Here is a 15,030-nt window from a genome sequence, read left to right as displayed (position 1 = left end):
ATCAAAAAGGCTAAGGCATTTTACAGAGGCATTGCTTCCAGAGCCCAAATATGGGCAAAACTGCAGACTCAAGCAGTTTCAACCTGTGGACTACACGTTATTTCAGGAAATCTACTGAAGGTATGTAAAGAAAATAGGCATTTTGTCAAGCTTCAGTCCTCAGCACACAGGTCGTACCTCCGTTGGGAAACTCCTGCAAATTGGAAGTTAGCAGAACTCTGCAATATTAGCGCTTGCTTCCGTATTTGGTCAGGGACAACAGAAAGTAAATTCACATACAGCAATCACAAGACTCCATCTATGCCAGGATATAGGTGTTTTAAAGTCCTGTCTATTCTCCTGCCACTCTGTTAGTTGTATTAATTGAGATTCAGGTAACAGAATATGAATAAAAAATGTGGATTGTGCTAGTGTGTTCTAGTGAATGAAAAATGCCACTTGAAAAAATAGGTGATTAAAAGTATCTGCTCAGAAATACCCATTTGAAAGGTGATACACATTTGTATTTTTTCTCTGACACATGAATGTGGCAGTTTATAGAATATATATGATTTTCCTCTTCCAAATTTCTCCCAGTGAGTAGAGGAGGTCATCTGCCTTTATTGATAGCATTTGATCTACAGCAATTCACTGTCCTTTAGCAGCATGAAAAGCCTCTAATCAACTGGTAGCATGAACCCCAGCTGGAAAAAGCTGTACACAGTAGTGAACACGGTACCTGTTCAGAATGAAAATCTACTGCTCTATTTGTTTAAAGCTACAGGCAGCAAATCATCATTCATTGCAGATTAGTTGGGTTGGATTTGATCTTTAGAAAACCAGGGTTCTGAGAAACTGCAGCTCTTTGATGGTGCCGGTGTTTGCAAGAAGGCAACTAAAAAGACCAAAGATGTTCATGAACAATCTTTCCTGCCCCCACCTCTATTCTTTTGAATAAATCATGAAAATAAAAATTATACACCTCTGAATGGCACCCCGTTTACCTGACAAAGAAATGAGTAGAAAATGTAAAGCATGCACACGCTTTTTTTGGTATAATTTTAGTACAACAGCTGTTGGTAGTCTCCCACAAACATCTCTTCTCAGGCAGAAATTAGTTACCAGGAAATACACAGACATGATTGTTTACCAGTAAGGATAGGACCCAAGACATCCCTCTATAAATTTAGTGTATGACGATACTGTTGCCTTAAGATGTCTTCATAAATGCACTTAGTAGGTCTATCAGATGTGATACTTGACACACAAATTTCTCAAGGCATCGTACAGAAGAATTAATCAACTGTATGCAGAAAGAAAGATGCAACCATAAGAAGAAGGCACACACGTGCAATTCTTACATTTTATGGCTTTTAGCAACTCCAATGAATGCAGTCAGATAACAGAAGTTGCCTCAATTAAAGCACCCAGGAAACCAGTGAAGGGAAGTGAAGCTGTGCAGGAGATACTACAGCAGCCAGCAGAGAACAGTCTGCAGTCAGAAGACGAGAATTTGCACTAATATAGCTGATAAAAGTTAAAAAAAGCTAAACACTAAACCAGTCCAAACCCCATCAGCTGGGATTAGACCATGCTGGCGACAAAGCAAGGGAGAAAGGGACAAAGACCCAATCAATGACTTTCATTCAGATATGAGATGGGGCTTTGGGGAACTGGGGGCAGGTCCCAACCTTCTGGTCCCAGTCCTGTGAAGTCAGTGAGGAACTGACAAACACAAAGGAGAAAGCCAGCTGTCCATACCATGGACTGGGCCTGCTCCACAAGAATACTGAAGTGTGATTATTCTTGCCTGTGAAAGTAGAGTGCAAATCCGCTAAGTTCTACTAAGATATCTGGGCCAAGAAGAAACCAGAGTAATTTGCCATGTGGAGACCAAATATCTATACAAACTGTTTCCTTTTCTGCGAAGAAGGAGAGGAAGAAACAGTGTGACAGGGCAGCCCATGCTTTCAACAGCCTCTTTATCCATGTTAGCTGTACCTGGACCCTTCTCCTGAATGGTGACGCTCCCTTGACCAATCACTCTGGGAGCAGACCTTTGGGCTGCATCTCTGGCTCAGAAGTTCATCTGTGTTCCTACCTGTAAAGCTTTTTTCCTCTGGGAAACTGTCAATACACTAGTAAGATAATTTTTTTTAAAATGCTGTCTTCTAAACAAAGCACTATTTATTCATTCATTCAAAGTATGTAAAGAAAAAGAGTAAAATGACATACAGGACTATAAAAATATTTTCTTTCACCAAAGGCTTGATCTTTCAAGCGTTACTACCCTCTTTTCAGTACAGTTACTCCCATCTTTGCCAGGAGAAACATATGGTATATTGTGTGAGACCATGAAGCCCTGTCAGCGTTCACAGACATTTTCAGTGCAGTGCTGGGAAACTACTCAGCTCCCTTTCTCCCTTTTCATCACCAGGGCAGGGCTGTGAACTGTAACATTTTTCTAGAACGTTAGAACTAGGATAGCAGTACTCCACCCCATTAATTGCTTTCCCATCATTTCCCTTGGAACATCAGGTATTTTCTAGATTACCTTTGCTATTAGTGTATGTGAAGGAGATTTTCCAATTGTCTTTGTTGCTTTTAACTCTTTATAGAGAGGAAAATGTTTAGTAAGGTAAACTGAGGTACATATGAAAGTGAGAGAATAGTTTTTGGGGTTTTATTCTCTTCCTGCTCACATTTTCCATGCCTTCTGTTAATCAGTCAGAGGAACCTGTCATGCAGTGTACAAGTAGGGATATTAATGAAAATTTATTTAATTTAAAAGCAACATAGACAAATGCCTAGCAGGGAAGTTCTGGTTATCTTTTTCTTTTCTTTTTTTTTTTTTTTAAATGATCAATAAATTTATGTTTGTCTTTACAATACAGCTAAACCCTAAGAAAGAATGACATACCTCATATTTTAAATAACTACTATAATAATCAATTTCGTGGGTTCTCCAAGGTTGAGAGCAAATTAACCAATCAACCTCCACTTTAATCAACTCTTAGGTGATTAGGGCAAGTCATTTGCAAGGCAGCATGAACAACACATATCAGCTTGCTGAGTTTCTGCTGACTCAAGAAGCCTTCTGTGTTTGCATAACAGATCTAATAAAGATTGAGAACTACAGCGGTGGAAGGCTGCCTGATATGAAATATTCTGTGAAGGATGTTATGATGATAATCTTTCTACTGCTGTCATACAAATAGGTCAAGTTGTATATATGTTTTGATTGCTCATATGCCCAATAACCAGCTAGTACCTCACAGAGTGCAGCTTTTCAAAACAAGAATAAAAACCATAGGCTGCCTCTATTTAAATATCTAATACAACTAATTAAGCAATTTGGTTCAATGTCACTGTGCCTCTTCCACAGATAAAGCTCTCCTGACCATCTTAAATGTCCTCCCGAGAAAAAACCCCACTCCTGATATGTGAAGAGTTCCTCAGAATCCAGTCCTTACCTGGTTAAATAGAGAGATGAAAGATACTTGGTGATGCTATAACCAGTAATTAGTTTAAATATGTGCAGCATATTTTCCTGGGAACTTAAGTGCCAATATATCCCATATTCTCTCCAAATGCAAGATGGGACTTGGGGGAGAACTATGTCTTTGAATCCTGACAATATAAAAGGGTTAAGTCCAGGATGCATTCTAAGTTATCCAGAAGCCTACTATGCTGAACACCTGCAGACTCAGGTGTTTTCCCAAGAAAGATGCAGTTGTTCAGTATTCCTGAGGATTTATCCAAATAATATTAATAGCAACAGCAATTGTTTGGCTACTATCCCTAGTGAGAACACGTGCAGCTAGATCAAATAATTATACAACTGAATCTAGGTATTTAGAATAACTGAAATTATTTGTATCCATGCAGGGCTTCACATACTCAGTTCCTCATGATTGCAAGAACAGTTACGTCCTGCAATATAAGAAACATGACTGGCCCTTTTGCTAAAGCCATCTTTTCCCTCTTGCCTAACAGTTACACTTCCTGCCCCACTGAATCTCAGCAGGATTTACTGGTCTCTTTTTGCCTCAGTCATAATCTCATATAAATCAACAATTAAGTTCCAAGCAGTCAGATCTCTGGTCTACCTGAGAATATGGGAATCTCGTCTACTTTCACAGGCTCCTGTCACTCTGGGATTCAGTGAGAACAACAGCCTGACAGCATGGGCAGATCATCACAGGGCAGTATTTGTCTGAATTTTCAGACAGTCTCAGCAGAGGGAATTGCTCTAACTTCTGAAGCTAGACAAGAAATTTTCAGGCCCCAAAGCTGGCTAAATCCTTAAGAAAAAATTACTTTGGACACACCTGAGATATGTTTAACAGACACTCCTTCCCACAGCTGTTTGGTCCCATTATCCAGTCCACAGAGGCTGGAAAAGCAGAGAGAATACCACCCATAAAGTGTATGGAAATTACTTCACACCAGCTAGTCCTTTTTGTGATTGATTCTGTCTAACCTCTTCAGAACGACCAAAGGAGGAATCCAGGTTCAGAGACAGACAGTGAACTGTTTAACAGGATTTTAGAAAGTAGAGTTCTCTGTACATAAAATGGTCACATATACGCCTTTGCCAGAATAAAGTCTGAAACAGAAGGAGAAGCAATACAAGAGAAGAAGAACAAACTCCAAAGAGAAAAAAACCTGAGTGAATTCTGCTCAACAAAGGGCATTGAAATGGGTTGAATAAGTCAAAATTGAGAGGAAAAATATTGCAATATATGAAATAATAACTATATTAAAAATATTGTAATTGTTCACTTCATATTGCAATCCTTCACCTTAGGGCTTATTTTTACTAGTTTGAAACTTATGGCACTACCACTGTGCAAAACTTATGAGTGCTACAGCATGAAACACATATCAGCACAATATTACTGTAAACATACTATACGGTGCTCTGCCTAATCTCAGCTAAATGTGACATATAAAAGAATACATTCAAATGTTGATATCTATAGTATTTTTCCCTTTCACTTCCCTTATACAAAGACTAAAAATTATATATAGATAACCCTAACCCATGTCACATAACACTTTCCTCATAGGTTTCCATGTATTATTATTCCAGATATTATTAACACATCTTCATTTAATATGAAAAAACTAAATCTGTACATCTCCATGAATATAGTAAATGTGTTTGATTTTATAAAATTTTTCTTAATATACATAGAATTCTCATGTATAGTTAAATATTTTTTAATTGAACTGAGTTCTTAAAGAGAGTATCAAAATCCTGCAAAATAAATATATCACAAGTTTGAAGGATTTACTTCTACGTGGCCTTCAGCTGGCAAGCTAGAAACCCACTTATGGGAGTTTAGAATAACCTTTATTTTGTAAAATAATATTCATTTTATAAACAATGCAACAACCTTATTATGGCCTTGCCAGATATGTTTATAGGTATGATATCAGAGTCTGCAAAATGCATTACAACTGTGCAATCCATGTACATGGGAACAAAACACACAGAAACACAACTGATCCTCAAATCTGGTGATGTAGAGTCTTCTTGATTTAGTGGAGCAGTAAGTAGTAGTAATCAATATTACTCCATAAAAAAAATTAAAATACAAGCAACTCTATAAAACTAACAACTGAAAAATGTCTGGCTTTTCACAAAGGAAACCCAAGGAAGACATTCCTTAAATAGTCACGCCTTTTTTTTGCTTTTTTAACATGTATTTATTTACAGATTTACATATATTTATGTTCAGAAGAACTGTTCTCAGCCTTAATCAGATCAACATGCTTGTAAAATGTGTATATTTTTCATAAACTTGGGTGGGCTACTAATCTCTATAGCCCTAATAAAAAGAACTATGTGGCAATTAGCTCTAACCCACTCCTATATATAAGCACTATTACATACTGGGAGCAAATTATCAGGACAAATAATTAGAGTTATAATAACAAGATCTAGAATATATTGAATATCTGGTTACATTAACACACAATCCAGCATACCTTAGGAAATTAAAGGAAATATTATCCAAAGAAAAATAATCACTCCTTATTTCTGTTATAATACCTTCATTTTTTTTCAAATATTTTCTCATTTTGTTGCATAAGACATTTTAAAGCAAGTTGTGAAATGAGAAATAGTGACAAATCTTTCAGTAAACTTTATTTCCAGAAACTTGAAAAACAAGTTACTTTTAATGTTTCTCTCTTTGAATTTTGCATGAAAGACCTAAATTTCAATTAGTGTTTTGAAAGAGAAAAAGAACACAGAGCCAGCCTGAAAGCAGCCAGTGCAATAAAATAGCATCTGCTCATAGAAGTCTTCAGACCCTCAGCACTGCCCACGTGAACAGGCTGTTGCGTTTTCATACCGTCTTTGCAGTAGTCTGCTACTTGTCATGAGAACCAAACCAGATCTACTTCCCATCTCTACTGTAAATCTTTGCACACACAGGTGGGAGAGCCCACGGTGGGAGGACCTGTGGCCAGGCCAGTGCTTTGGCTCTCTGCATCACCACCACAGGCTTCCATCCCCAACTCTGTCTCCAGGAGCAAGCCCGCAGTCAGCCTGGACCACGGCCCTCACTAACAGTGCAAAACCAAGAGAGAGGACTGAGACATTTCTAGGCTGTAGGAAGAACATCAAAGGAGTAATGCTCAGGGCACTTGGTAGTGACCCAGAGGAAAGGAGGGGTCTACATATCAGCATGAGAAATTACTCATCAGCAGAGTAATCACCCACAGGGCTCTCAGGGTTAATCAATTTACACTTTATGTAAATCCCCAATGAACCTGTCTCCTGTTTGCTGTCACTGTGGTCTTTAGCACTCTGTCTGTTACTGGATTATTTTAACATTCTTGCAAGACTTGTGACCCCGCAAAGGCACTGCAGTGTTGCACAGTTTCAAACCCCACCTGCCAGAACTCAGGAGCACTGCAGAAACATGAAGGAATGTACCTTTTGGCACCCTTGTCTCACCAGTCTTCCAGCCCATAGTGCCCTTGATGAACCCAGAACTGCTCATTCATTGTGGCTCTAATAGTGACATACTTCAAAGCAATAGATTTCCATACAACCAGCCTGTGCAGGTACAGAGTAGCCATTATCTTTTAAAATACATCTCAGAACCAAAAAAATAAACATTATCACACTTTTGTTACTTATTTGCTGCATTATGAACTAGAGCAATGTTTGTATCAAGCCATTTACTTTATTCTTACTTGTAAGACATATTTCCTAGTTATTTGAATCTCTCATTATTCTGAACTACGCTGAAAATAGGAAATAGTGTTCTTGGTGAAAAGTCTTGATAACAGAGCTGCATTCTGTAACTAGGTAGACAGAACCTGATAATTTGCTCTGCATAGAAACTTGCCACCAACTCCCAATTATTTTCTTCAGAAACTCCATGGCTCCACACCTAATTGAAAGTTTGGCCTTTGCTCTCAGAAGGGCAATTGAGAATGACCATGTCTTGGCTTCTGTCCTGAAGACATGGAATTCACCAGGGAAGTTTGCTATTTCTGTTTGTTCTCAATATCTGCTCACATATGTAAAGGTAAGCATGTGCCTAGTCCTTTCAGGCCTTGAAACCTATTTTATTTGCCCCAAGAGAACAACATTAAGTCCTGATAAAGTAATTAAATATTTTTTTAATGTAAAATGCTTTTAATTTCATAAGTCTTTTTTTAACATTACCATGCATAAAGGAAACTAGCCAGAAGTCTTTTCCTGGGACTTATGGAATAAAGGTCAAACATTTCCTTTAATTCTGATCTTTGACACACGGACTTTAAAACATGGCCAAGAAACTACACATCTGGCACCTTTGTTCTTACTGTATTAATCTGTTCCCATCCAGCATGAGGCCTGAGTTAATGAAGCACTGGTGCTCGATATGATCCTCAGGGAAGTTTTTACTTCATTGTACTGTGTTTTATATTGATGGCATGGTGCTGCAGAACTAAAACAGACACCTGCCCTGGCTCAGAGGCATGTCTTTCACATGATTCAATGAATAAAATCATATGAATAGGAATTTATTACTGAATTTTATGAACACTAAAGTCACCATTTATATAGTTCAAGACTGGTCTGATCCTTAAGATACTACAGTGTATTATGTTGCAGTATTCTGCCAAATAACCTGAGCTGGCTGTGAATTAGCCTAGGTACCAGAAAGAATATGACCATATTAGCATGCTGCTCTAGTAATACATATTACCCTGATCTGCCTTTTTTAAGCTAATATATCAGCCAAAATTATTTTGATGGAAAGTTATTCTGATCAAATTACTACTGTTTCTATCAGCTACGTTGCACTCAGCATTCACTGATTGGTTTGATCAGGCACGAAGACTAGAGACAACCTTACAAAACTCAGTTATTTCTCACTTAGGCCAGAGAGCTTTCTCTGAACTACCCAGAAGAAGGGATTAAATAGGTTGGGCAATCCGCTTCCTCTCTCCTGAGCAGCCTGGCATAGGCCTGAGGGAAAGGACTGAGCTCAGGAATGCTGATGAGATTCCACATTTATCTTCCTGCTGAAGAGATTGTTTCTCTAATCCCTTCCTTTCATACTGTTTTTGCCTTTTCAGACCTCTTGCACTACTTGCACTCAGCTAAGGTACTCGTGAAGCCAGGGATCTCGTTTTTGTTCTCCTGAGACCCGGGCACTGGGGCATTATGTGCTTTGTCACAGTGAGCAAGGTTGCTCCTGGACTCTTGCTCTGACTGAACAAGCACGGCTGCCTGTGAGAAGTAAGGGAGTGTGCCCTCTTTCCCCCTTCACAGCCAACCTGCTGCTACTGACTGGGCACAGTGATAACCCTGATGCCTGGATTCAAACAGCGACTCTAAAGAAGAGTCCGTCTGTTATCCTCAAGGGGAGCAGGGAGGGTTTAGTCCATGGAACACAGCCTTTACTCCCTATTCTCATGGACAGTTATTTTTGTGCCCTTTACAACAGAATACAGAACACTACTTAATGCAAGCAGATTTCTAGATAATGATACCAATTCAAATATATTTTATTAGAATTCCCCCATAGATTTGCTCAATGGCTTTGTGAGGCCAAAGTTGAAAGATGCTACAATTTTAAAGGGAAAGCAAAAACGCCAGGAGGATGGATATATATGCTGGCTTAGCATAAAAGCAAACAACATGCAAAAATCCTTTTAAAACTGCTGCTTTTACAGCTCCAAATCAATGTCCATTGAAATTATTGCTTCCTGGACCAGTCCTTCTCTGTTGAAGATATTCAAGGCTCTTAGCAACTCTTGCCACCCTTCAAGATCTCCCAAATCCTTATCAGTGCCACTAATTTAGAAGAGAAAACTAGCAACTTTTTGTTACTAATCTTTTATCTATCTATCCACCATTTTCAGCCTTCTTCACAGTCTATAAATAGAAAATTAAAGTGAAATGTTCAAATTTCCTCACGGAAATAAACTGAAAAATGACATTTCTATGATGCAAGAACCATGGGCTGGTGCTGTACAAATATGATTATTAAACATGTCAGGCTAGTCAGGCTTATCCAGCCTCCGGTACTAGTCAAGACTGAAAGCATCAATGTGTCAGCTCCAGAGAACAACTGCCCAGAGAGGACCTGACAAGGGCTGGAAGCTGTAAGTATAAGACATAAACCACTACTTAGAACAAAATAGATACAAATTAAAAAATTTGATTACCTCTCTACTGTATTTATTAAAAGAAAACGATTTGTACTTTCTCATATTTACTAAATATTTTCCCTGGTGTTTTTTTTGTTCTGTAGACATGCATGATGCATGACTGGCATTCTAAGTCACACAATAATAACAACAGCAACAAAAAAACCCCAATAAATAATATAGACTTAGCACACTAATTATAATATGTGTTCTAAATGACTTTTCAAACTCTAACCTTCATTCCTTCTCTTATTCCCCTTTGCTTTCTTATCTGTACAACAGGGCATGTAGGACAGTAGATCTATTTGAGCCATGCCTTAACTATAGCTGCAAATTATGTCTCTTACTCCCTTTGAACTCAAGCCCCCTCTAGGAAAGGAAAGAAGAGCTACAAAGAAATTCAAAGGTTTAGTTTGCTAATCCTCCTGATGACTTCATCAATTAGTCTTTGTGTTAGTAGGATGATGTTATGTTACTGATCTTAAGCAGGAAGGGATTTTTTTTTCAGAGTTAAGCAATCATAAAGCAGTCAAGGCATCCAGTCTCATTTAAAAGACACCGAAGTTCCTCAACTCCTTTTATGCTAGGACAACTGCTTCAGAGCAGTCCTTATAATTTCTATAACATATGATGCCCAGTTCTATTTGTATCAGTATTCTCTCTAAAGACAAACAGTCCTTTTTTTTTTTTCTAGACTTTCCTTGTAGAAAAAAGAGCATTATGTTAGGCTAAACAAATCAAGGTTTTTTTCCTTCTTTCATGGAGTAGTATATAAGTTTCCTTGTTCATCCTTTTCTGTTACACCTTGAAATAATGTTTCTTGTCTAAGAGACCAATGTACTCATCATTCCAAAAGGAATCTTACTTCAACACTATCAATGCTTGCCTATATTAATTATTTTACCAGACACACCCTCAGATCACACTATTTCCATGATTATTTTGCACTGGTGATTCACAGCTGATTTGTGATCAACTAAAAGGCCCAGAATTTTGCCTTCCCCATTGTTTCCATTTGTGTAGCTTCTAGATTATAGTATGAACTGTTGTCTTACAATTCGAACATTAAATTAAATCCCACTTCTAGTAATACAGAGCAGCATCCAGTCCTTTTGTGACATTCTTAACCTCCTGCTTGTGTGTGATGCTTCCTTTATCCACTTCTCATCAAGTGTAATTAGCTCACATCTATTTTCTGTGCCCAGGTCAACAAATAGAAATATTAATATTAGTTCTAAGAGTGGTCCTTGAGGACCTAACTGCCTAGCCTTCCTTCCCTCTTCAGCACAACCCTCTGTCAGGTCCTTTTAGCCAGTGCCTTATCCACTTTATAGTTCTTGCACTAATCCCCATCTTGCCTGCTTTCACCAATAATTTCCCATGTGGCACCAAATACTGTACTGAAGGCCAGAAGGATTAGAACTACCACATTTCCCTTGTCTTCAGACAAGCTATTAGAGACATCTGGGAACCAAGGGTTGAGTTTAGATAAAAATCTTAGTAAGAAATAGGTACTGTACCAAAGGGAATAACAGGAAAGAAAATACTTGTGTTAGGGAGAAAAAAGGTAGGCATAAGGATACCTTGGGCCTTTGAACTAAAATAGGTAGTCTTTAGAATTTCTATGAATGACTCTGAAAATGAAGAGTACGGTAAGAACATTGAGTCCTAAATAATTTTTTTCAGGATAATATGAGTGAAGAGGATTTTGAGGCCTCACAGAAATAAGGTAAGAGAGCAACTCCTCATGAACAGTCCTAGGCAATTGCGCTGCAGAGTCTGACAATAATTGAGAGTGGACTCACTAGTGTTTCAGGCAGCTGGCGCTGGCCTTTTTCAATGCATGGATCACTAATAGTGATGAAATAATTATCCACATGTGTGACATGGTGGTATTATGAAATTAAGCTAATTGAGGTGCCTCCTCTCTCCTTTGGTCCTCAGCTCTTGAGTCTTCCACGTGTATGCAACAATTCTTCTGGTAAAAACATACTTATTTTTTGCTGCCTCAGATACTGTGACATGCACACATACAGTGCCCAGATACAATGGAGGAAATGGTTTATATACCAGGTAATTCATACGTGTAATTTAGACACATTGTTTTCCCTGCCACTGATTTATTCTCCCAAAGAATTGGAGAAATTAGCCTTGGTTTTCAGTGTATTTCATGTATTTTAGATTAAAATTCATTTAAATTATTAAGCAAATTCTTATACTTGTATATTCCATTGCTGAAAGGATTTAAAATGGATTTTTGAAAAAAAAAACCACCAAAATTACCAAACAATGTTTTGGTCCTTATTCTTTTCAATGAATATTTTCAATACAAATTTAAATTCAAAATCAAAATTCTCTTTGAAAAGTGACAGGTAATTTTTGAAATGGACTCAGTCCACTTCTAGTCCAGACAGAAAATGACTCTGCCACATATACAAGTTTAAAAAGAAATGTGCACTTATTTTTAGCTGTCAAGAGTGACGTTTTTTTCAAATAGTAGGTTCAGAGGGTTAATATGAAAACTAAGCCTTTCCTATCAGCGAGCAGCATAGGATATTATGATCTGCAAACTATGCGAATTCGTTCATTCTGCAAGCTACAAGTGGGAACCTTATTTCAGACCTGAACAAACTGGCATGGCAGGGGCATTAAGGAGGCAACTTAAGGAAGGAATCCTAGGGACCAGCCCAGTAGCAGCCCCAACCTTTTTTCTAGCCTCAAGAATGAAATAACAGATGTGAAGGTCCTTTGTTATAGTCCTGTTGTGACCTCCTTATAGATTGGGATATTTGAATTTCATCTCCCTGCCTCCACTAAGAGTTTCTTTGAAAGCCTGATGACATTGGCATTGTGTAGGTGAGGTGGATTTCCTCTATAGTTAGTGTCCGCACAGTAACACTTGAAATGCAAAACACAAATATTTTCTTAACAGTGTTAAATGTCCTCATTATTCAAAGGCATGGAAACAGGCCAGAAACTCTGTTCAGATTACCAGTGAACCATTCAGGCTAGCTTCACAAAAGTAGGTATTATACATGTGAGAAGGTACAGGGAAGTGTTGACTCTGTTGACTCCAGGAACAAAAGCAACAACAGCATAGATAGTTTATAGTACTTAATCCCTATAATCTGAAAGGTGAGAAGGGATCAAGAGGACTGTATTAACTGAAGTATATCTGATTTTAAGATTATGGTTGCTGCTGAGAGATAATCAAGCACACATTTTAGAACAGTGGGTAAAATGGAAAGGAATCATTTCATCGGAACTACTTATTCCAAAAAAAATTAACGTCTCAGATACTTCCTAAACAAGAAATGGTGCAGAAGCAGGGAGCATAGGGTTCTCTTGTGTCCTTCAAAAGACAGTATAATTTTAAAAAAAATAATATTTTTAAAAAATGAGCCTCAATGGGCTGAAGAGTCTTTTTCATTCCGACATTCCTGATGTTCTCATAATGTGTCTTTTTTTAAACATTACACCCCTCAATTAACTCATAATTGCTGTCCGTGCCATATGAATTATGCAGCATCTGATGTAAATTCAGATTCCCTGGCACTGAACAAATCTAAGGTCATTTCAGAACTTGGTGTAATTACAAAAGTAATCCCTTTAGACCAAGAAAGAAAATGAATATCATCTCTTTTCATCCTGGTTGCTTTGTATGGTACTCCTGCACTAAGTTCCCCTTGGGCTACCATGAAAGTGCATGTATTGGATCTGGCTGAGATGGAGTTCATTTCCCCCACAGCAGCCCTCACAGAGCTGTGTTGCATTGGTAGCTAGAAAAGTGTTTCTAACACTCCAGTGCTTTGGCTGCTGCTGAGCAGTGTTCACACAGCATCAAGGCTGTCTCTTCCCACATTTACCCCTCACCAATAGGCTGGGAGAGGGCAGGATCTTGGGAGGAGACGTATCCAGGACAGCCAGCCCAAAATGACCAAATGGATATTCCATACCATATGTCTGCTCAGCAATAAAAGCTGACAGAAAGAAGGAGGCAGTGAGGCATTCGATTTTACATTTGTCGTCCGGAACCACCACTCTGCATACTGAACTCTGCTTCCTGGGAAGTGGCTGTACATTGTCAGCTGATGGGAACAGAGAATAAATCTTTTGTTTTCCTTTGCTTCTGCTGAGCAGGGGAGTCATAGAGAGGCTTGGTGCGCACCTGGCATCCAGCCAAGGTCAGCCCACTGCAGTGCAATAGCAATGACGATCCTAAACTGGTATAAATGAGCACAGTTCAGGAGAAATCGAGGGAGTTAGCCCAGTTTACATCAGCAATAGCTGTGGCTCTGACTAATTTGTCCTCTAATTTTATCATTGTTCAGTCCTTTCCTGAAACTCTGACTGAACTAGAATCTGAGCGGAAAACATTACTGAAAAAAGAAAAGCAAAACAAGTCTTGCAATATACTATGCTCTGAATTATATTGTTGAAAGGTACAGCATATATCCAAAACAGCAGGAACAGAGGGAGGCTGCAGAAAATTGGTACATTGAAATATATGGCAACTTGTAGAATAGTGGACAAAAGAATGAGACAAGAGGCAATGGGCAGAAATGGATGCACAGGAAGTTCCACTTGAATATGAGGAAGAACTTTTTACTGTGTGGGTGACCACAGACTGAAACAGGCCGCCCAGAGAGGTTGTGGAGTCAAACTGCCTGGATGAAATCCTACACAACGTGCTCTAGGATGACCCTGCTTGAGCAGGGAGGTGGGGTCAGGTGACCCACAGTAGTCCCTTCCAATCTTCCCCTTCATTCTGAATATTTCACTAACTGTTTATGTCTGTGTTTCTTTCTAGATAAGGGTTTATAAGAGATAATAAATAAAATGTGTTAGAAGGGAGTCTAGATTCTAAGTGATTTCTAATGCCTGGAAACTAAGAGACTCAACAAATGAAATAAAAAATTAGTTATCTAATAAGTTTTATGGGCATCAAAATTTTTCACTCTATCTAGTACAGACAAATTTATTTCTAAAACTGGTCTTAGGCTGGGAATATATTTGACATATAGAGATCCCTAAAGAGTCCCGTGAATGAAAGTCTAGCAAGACTCTCTCCAGACCTGTTTTTCTCTTAGCTTAATTAAATATTTTCTACAAAACCACCAACATCTAGAAAAACAGTTCCTTTTTTAACTACTCAAATTTGACCACAGTCAGATACAATGACATTCTTTTATCTTCCTAATCTATTTAACAAAGATGTGCTGTAACCAGTACAATTACAAGAAAGCAGAATTTCTGAAATACATCAAGCACACCGATACAACTAATAAGACTGTGTTCTTCAGCAACTTCGTCATTGTATTTGCTCTGCCTGATCACTCTAAGAAACTTCTGAGGCTGCACAAATAGGAGGGAAGATCAGCT

This window comes from Neopelma chrysocephalum, unplaced genomic scaffold (assembly GCF_003984885.1).
Source record: "Neopelma chrysocephalum unplaced genomic scaffold, ASM398488v2 Primary Assembly neopelma1_143, whole genome shotgun sequence".
Classification (NCBI taxonomy): Eukaryota; Metazoa; Chordata; class Aves; order Passeriformes; family Pipridae; genus Neopelma; species Neopelma chrysocephalum.
Note: the sequence above shows the minus strand (reverse complement) of the source record.